General features: G+C 43.2%; 1 pseudogene; it reads left to right on the top strand.

Moving 5' to 3' along the window:
- The first annotated feature begins 416 nt into the window (after positions 1–416).
- Positions 417–5,055, top strand: part of LOC124232568 (interferon-induced protein with tetratricopeptide repeats 2-like) — a 17,052-nt pseudogene continuing 12,413 nt past the window's right edge.

The following is a 5,055-nucleotide window of genomic DNA, read 5'->3' as shown; positions in this document are numbered from 1 at the left end:
TTTGCTGTTTCAGATCCCGGGTGCGGACATGGCACCGCTTGGCAAAAAGCCATGCTGTGGTAGGCATCCCACGTACAACGTAGAGGAAGATGGGCATGGATGTTAGCTCAGGGCCAGTCTTCCTCAGCAAAAAGAGGAGGATTGGCAGTAGTTAGCTCAGGGCTAATCTTCCTAAAAAACGAAGTGGTCAGATGGCCTTGCCCCAAACCTGCTGCTTTGTACATCTGCTCACTCATATCCCAAAGTGTTCTCTTTTATTCTCCTATAGTTAAACCACCAAACATTCCCTAGAAAATATCTTACCACAACTGAAACGCCCTTTCATCTGGTGTTTATATGATGAAGAGAGTTCCTTAGATAATACTTACAAGACAGAGTGTATGATCAGGTAGAGTTTTAAAGACTGATTCAAATCAATCATGTACACTCTGTTTGCCTACGTTATACACTTCAGAGGCCAGAACAAGGCAACTCCGGAATACTTACACCAAGCAGAGGAGTTTATCCTGCAAGGGCAAGCCCACTAAGGCAAAATCAGAAGTCTCGTCACCCAGGGAAATTATGCCTGAGTCTACTATCACATGGGCAGACTTTCAGAAGCACAGGCTTACATCGACAAGGTGGGAAATCTTTACAAGAAGTTTGCAAGCTCCCATAGAATTGAATGCCCTGAGATTATGAAAAAGGATGGGTGTTTTTAAAATGGGGAGAAAAGTATTATGAATGAGCTAATGAGTGCTTTGAAAAGGCTCTGGAAAAGCGACCCACCAACCCAGAGTTCTCCCTAGGACTGGCGATCACATTTTGTCATCTGGGCGACAAAGCACTAACAGAAAACACCATTTTCCCTGAGTCCGATCACTCAGCTGACTCCTGAGAACCACAGTATATGAATGTTCTCCTGGCTCTGACTCTTCAGAAGATCAAGACAGAAGTAGAAGGACAAAAGCTAGTGGAGGAGGCCTTGAAGAAAACACCATATCCAACAGATGTACTCTGCAGTGCAGCCAAATCTTACCACAATAAAGGTACTCTGGACCAGCTATAGAATTACTTTAAAAGGCTTTAGAATCAGTGCCAAACAACATCTACCAACATCTCAAGATTGGATGCTGCCACAGAGCAAAAATCAGACACATAGTGAGGTCAAGAATGTGCTCAACTAATGACAATGAAGAACTGAGTAAATAATGAAAAATGCTGTGGATTATTTTAAGTTGTTGAGTTGAATATTAACCTACCCTGTGCCTGCTCAGACCTTGCCTGCCTCTATGCCATGATGGGTCAGTATGATGAGGCAGAGTATTACTTCCAGAAAGAATTCAGTAAGGATCTGACTCCAGTTGAGAGACAAGTGCTCCATGTGTGCTACAGCAACTTTCAGCAGCACCAGAGAATGTGCAGTGACACTGCCATCTGCCACTACCAGGGCTTGCACATAAACGGGACAGTGACTGAGATGGAAAAACTGATCATAAATCTTAAAAGAACTGTCAAGAAATAAACCTCTGAAAATGCCTCAGATTCTGTGGGTTGGCAACTCTCCAGATTCATTCATGAGCTGATAGAAAAGGGCACCTGACAGCTGACGGCTCTGAGAGAGGACTGGGATGCCTGCTGGACAGTCCAGCCTCAAACCCTGGCTAATTTGTCCTCCTGCATCTCTGGCTGAGAAGGGCAGTGAGGAAATGGTCAAGGGTACAAGTGAGGCCCACCACCCAGAAGAGCAGAGGCCCTAGAGAGAGCCTATAACCAGGTTTCTGGGCTTCAGAGAAGAGGGAGAGCAAGAGAAATGGTAGGAGGCCTGGTTTGTGGTCACTAAGGAGGAGGAGGAGGGGAGGGGGGAGGGGAGGAGGGGGAGGAGGAGAAGGAAAGATTGGCAACAGTCGTTAGCTCAGGTGCCAATCTTTTAAAAAATTAATAATAATAAGGCAGTTCTTAATGTAAAAATCTAGAAAACTATCTCTGAAATGTATTAAAAAATAAAAGAGAGAAGTGAAGAAGAGTATGTACAGCATGTTAACATTATTCGAAAGAAAGAAAGAAGGGTGGGAGGGGAAATAAAACAAAAGCATATCACAAGTATGCAGAGAATATTTGGGGAAGGATATATTCCCTCTGGAGTAGCCTCTAAAGAGGAAAGTGGTTGTCTGGGAGTCTGTATCAGAGGAAGGCTTACTTTCAACTATATATCGTTTTGAATTTTGAATTTGATACCAAGAGCAAATATTACATAGTGAAATAAAGTAAGTAAGAAAACAAAGATGGTCAGGGCAGAATGCTGTGAACACCCCATTGGTGTCCATTCTGCAATTAGTTACTATTTGTGCAAACTACACTAATCAATGTTTGAAAATCTGTGCACATAATTGACTAGTGTCTATTTCCAGGTCCTTCCCCATGACTTAATCTCTACCACCACCCACCCACTCACTCCACCTCAACAATACACAAAATGTTCTCCAACTCTTTTCCTCAATCCATGAGCTGGTTCATCACAATTGATTTTTGAAAATTTAACTTCCTCCTGGAAGTTTGCTCTGACCACTCTCCTCCATGTGACCTCTCTGCTCTGCATCTTTTGCCATCAGTATTAGGGAATTTACTTTTTGTGCAACAAACTTTTCCTGGGCTCCCAATGGGTGTCAATAATGTGCTAAATGAGAGTGTACCAAGATGAAAGCCACACATCTTTAACAGTACACATTATAATATTGTGCTTCTGTTGACAACACACATAACCTCAGTTGTCTCATGTGTCATCCATTCCATGTGCTTTCCAGTTTTGAAGGGCTTTCCTCTCTGTTGTTAGACGTGTGTGAAAGTTTAATCTTGCAATCATATTAGGAACTCCAGAAAGGCAGGGACCAGGGTTTTTATTTCATAGTGATACCATTGTCCCCTGACACTGAGGAGCAGTTTTAGCCTGTGTTTCTTGGACTTGCATGAATTTGGGGGTCTCTGCCTCTAGCCCTTTAGGAAGTACAAAAGGAGTCTAAAGAAAGGTGCAAAGTCTGGTTGGAAACTGTGAAAGACCCTAGACATGTGTTGCTTCCAGAGACCTGGTGAGGCAGCTGATAAGAGAGGTGCAAACGTTCCTACTGCCAACTTCAAAAGAAATCCATAATTCAGATACAAGCAGAGAACACATAAACAATTCCACACATTTCCTCTGACTATCCTTGTTGTCCCTTGTACCTTTATGTGGCTTTTTTCACCTCTCTTTTACCTACCAATGCTTCCATGATAATCTACTTCTAAAACTCCTTTTTATTCTCAGAATCAAATGTTGATAAATATTTGAGGCATTCTTGGAGGGCACTATTGTTTTGCCTAAATGCTCTCCAAAGGGATATTATCAACAAAGGTTCTACATGAGGACAGGGGTCTCTGGGGCCAAGAAGGTAAAAACAGAACACCCACCCCATGGCAGAAGAGGTCAGAATAAGAGGGTCAATGTCAAAAAGAACCTCCCAGAGGATGGAGGCAGGGATGTGGAGAACGAGGGCAAGAGAGTTCCCATCAGAGAGCAGAATCAGGGTCTAACTGAGAAACTTCCACCATTGCCAGGGTAGGGGATCTTCAAAATGCCTATACAGCAGAATTTCATCACTGCTACCAACTCGTGACCTCTGAGGTGCCTCCATCTTCCCATTTTTCAATTTGGAGCGTGTATTATGGTTATCACGCCCCACCATTGCACGTGGTTCACATGAATTACCCAGTCTCATCTAGTCTTTTAGTTTTTTTATCACCAGATCACAAGGGGTCACACCCAGACCACTGGGGAGAATGGTGCATCACCCCGAGATCCCTGACTATGAGCTGGTGCAATGATTGCCTTGACTCTGGGTTCACTTCCTTGGGAAAGGTCTGAGGATGCTCCATGTTTGGGAAGAAGCATACATTGAGGATATTTAGGGCCAGAGTAGGATATTGTGATAGAAACAGCTCTGGCCCACCCAAATGAGTGCTCCTGCTTCCATAGTATGAAGTTGTCACGAGGAGGTGGGCTTCCTAGTCTGGAACTACATTTCCCAACTTCCCTTTATATCTAAGTGGGCCATGTACTAGTTCTTCCTAATGAAATACCAGAAAAGGAATGTGTGTCACTCCCAGGATAAGAAGTAGGTGTGCCTTCTCTACCCTCGATTTTTAGGATCTAGGAGGTGGCGGAGCCACAGGGTGGAAGAAACCTGTGTGCTTGAATCACTGCATGAAGATAACCTGCCAGCTGTCCATGAACACCACCCCTGGACAGTTCTGTGAGCAAGAAATAAACCTCTTTTACAGTGTCATTTATATTTTTTGAGTTTCTTTGTTATAGCTGCTAGCTCCATGTTAAGCTAGCCCTATGAGAGCAATATTTCTTATCTATTGAACGCATTCTCAAACCTTGATTTTACCCAACTCTGAAATATTTTGGGTCTGATTTAAACTTTTCTGCTCTTTTGGCCACACAAACATCCCTTTGTATGGAAAGCCTCACTCTCCTTCCTCTGGAGTATCATCCCCGTTTCTCACTATGGCCAAGAAAGAGGATCAACAGAAAAAGAGAATCTGAAATGGCAACCCAATGGCAGTGACCAGTATCTGACCACACTGTAGTTAAAGCCCCACATTACAGCACAGGCCACTTTTAGGTGATGGCCCCAGCCCTAGAAGTAAGTGCCATTCCCAGATGGTAGTGGTGGCAGTAGTAGGTGTAATGGCTAGTCTTTATTGAGCATTTACCATGTAACTGGCACTGTTCTCAGGGCTTTATATATAATGGTCCATTTAATCTTCATAAAATCCTGTGTGGTAAGAATTAATATAACTCCCATTTTACCAGTGAAGAAATTGAGGCCTAGAAAGGTTTCTAGCTCTATCACTTAGCAGCTGTTAGACTTTGGCTCCTTTCTTCCCCCCAGATAGAATTAGTCTTACCCTCTCTACTTGCTCTTTCCTTCGGTAGCATTTATCACACACTATCTAATTTAATTATTTATTATTGTATTAGTTGACTTGGGCTGCCAAAACAAAACACCACAGACTGGGTGGCTTAAACAATGT

Source organism: Equus quagga, unplaced genomic scaffold, assembly GCF_021613505.1.
Source record: "Equus quagga isolate Etosha38 unplaced genomic scaffold, UCLA_HA_Equagga_1.0 HiC_scaffold_779_RagTag, whole genome shotgun sequence".
NCBI classification, from domain to species: domain Eukaryota; kingdom Metazoa; phylum Chordata; class Mammalia; order Perissodactyla; family Equidae; genus Equus; species Equus quagga.
The sequence above is the reverse complement of the archived record's forward strand: the minus strand, read 5'-3'. Positions and strand labels throughout refer to the sequence as shown.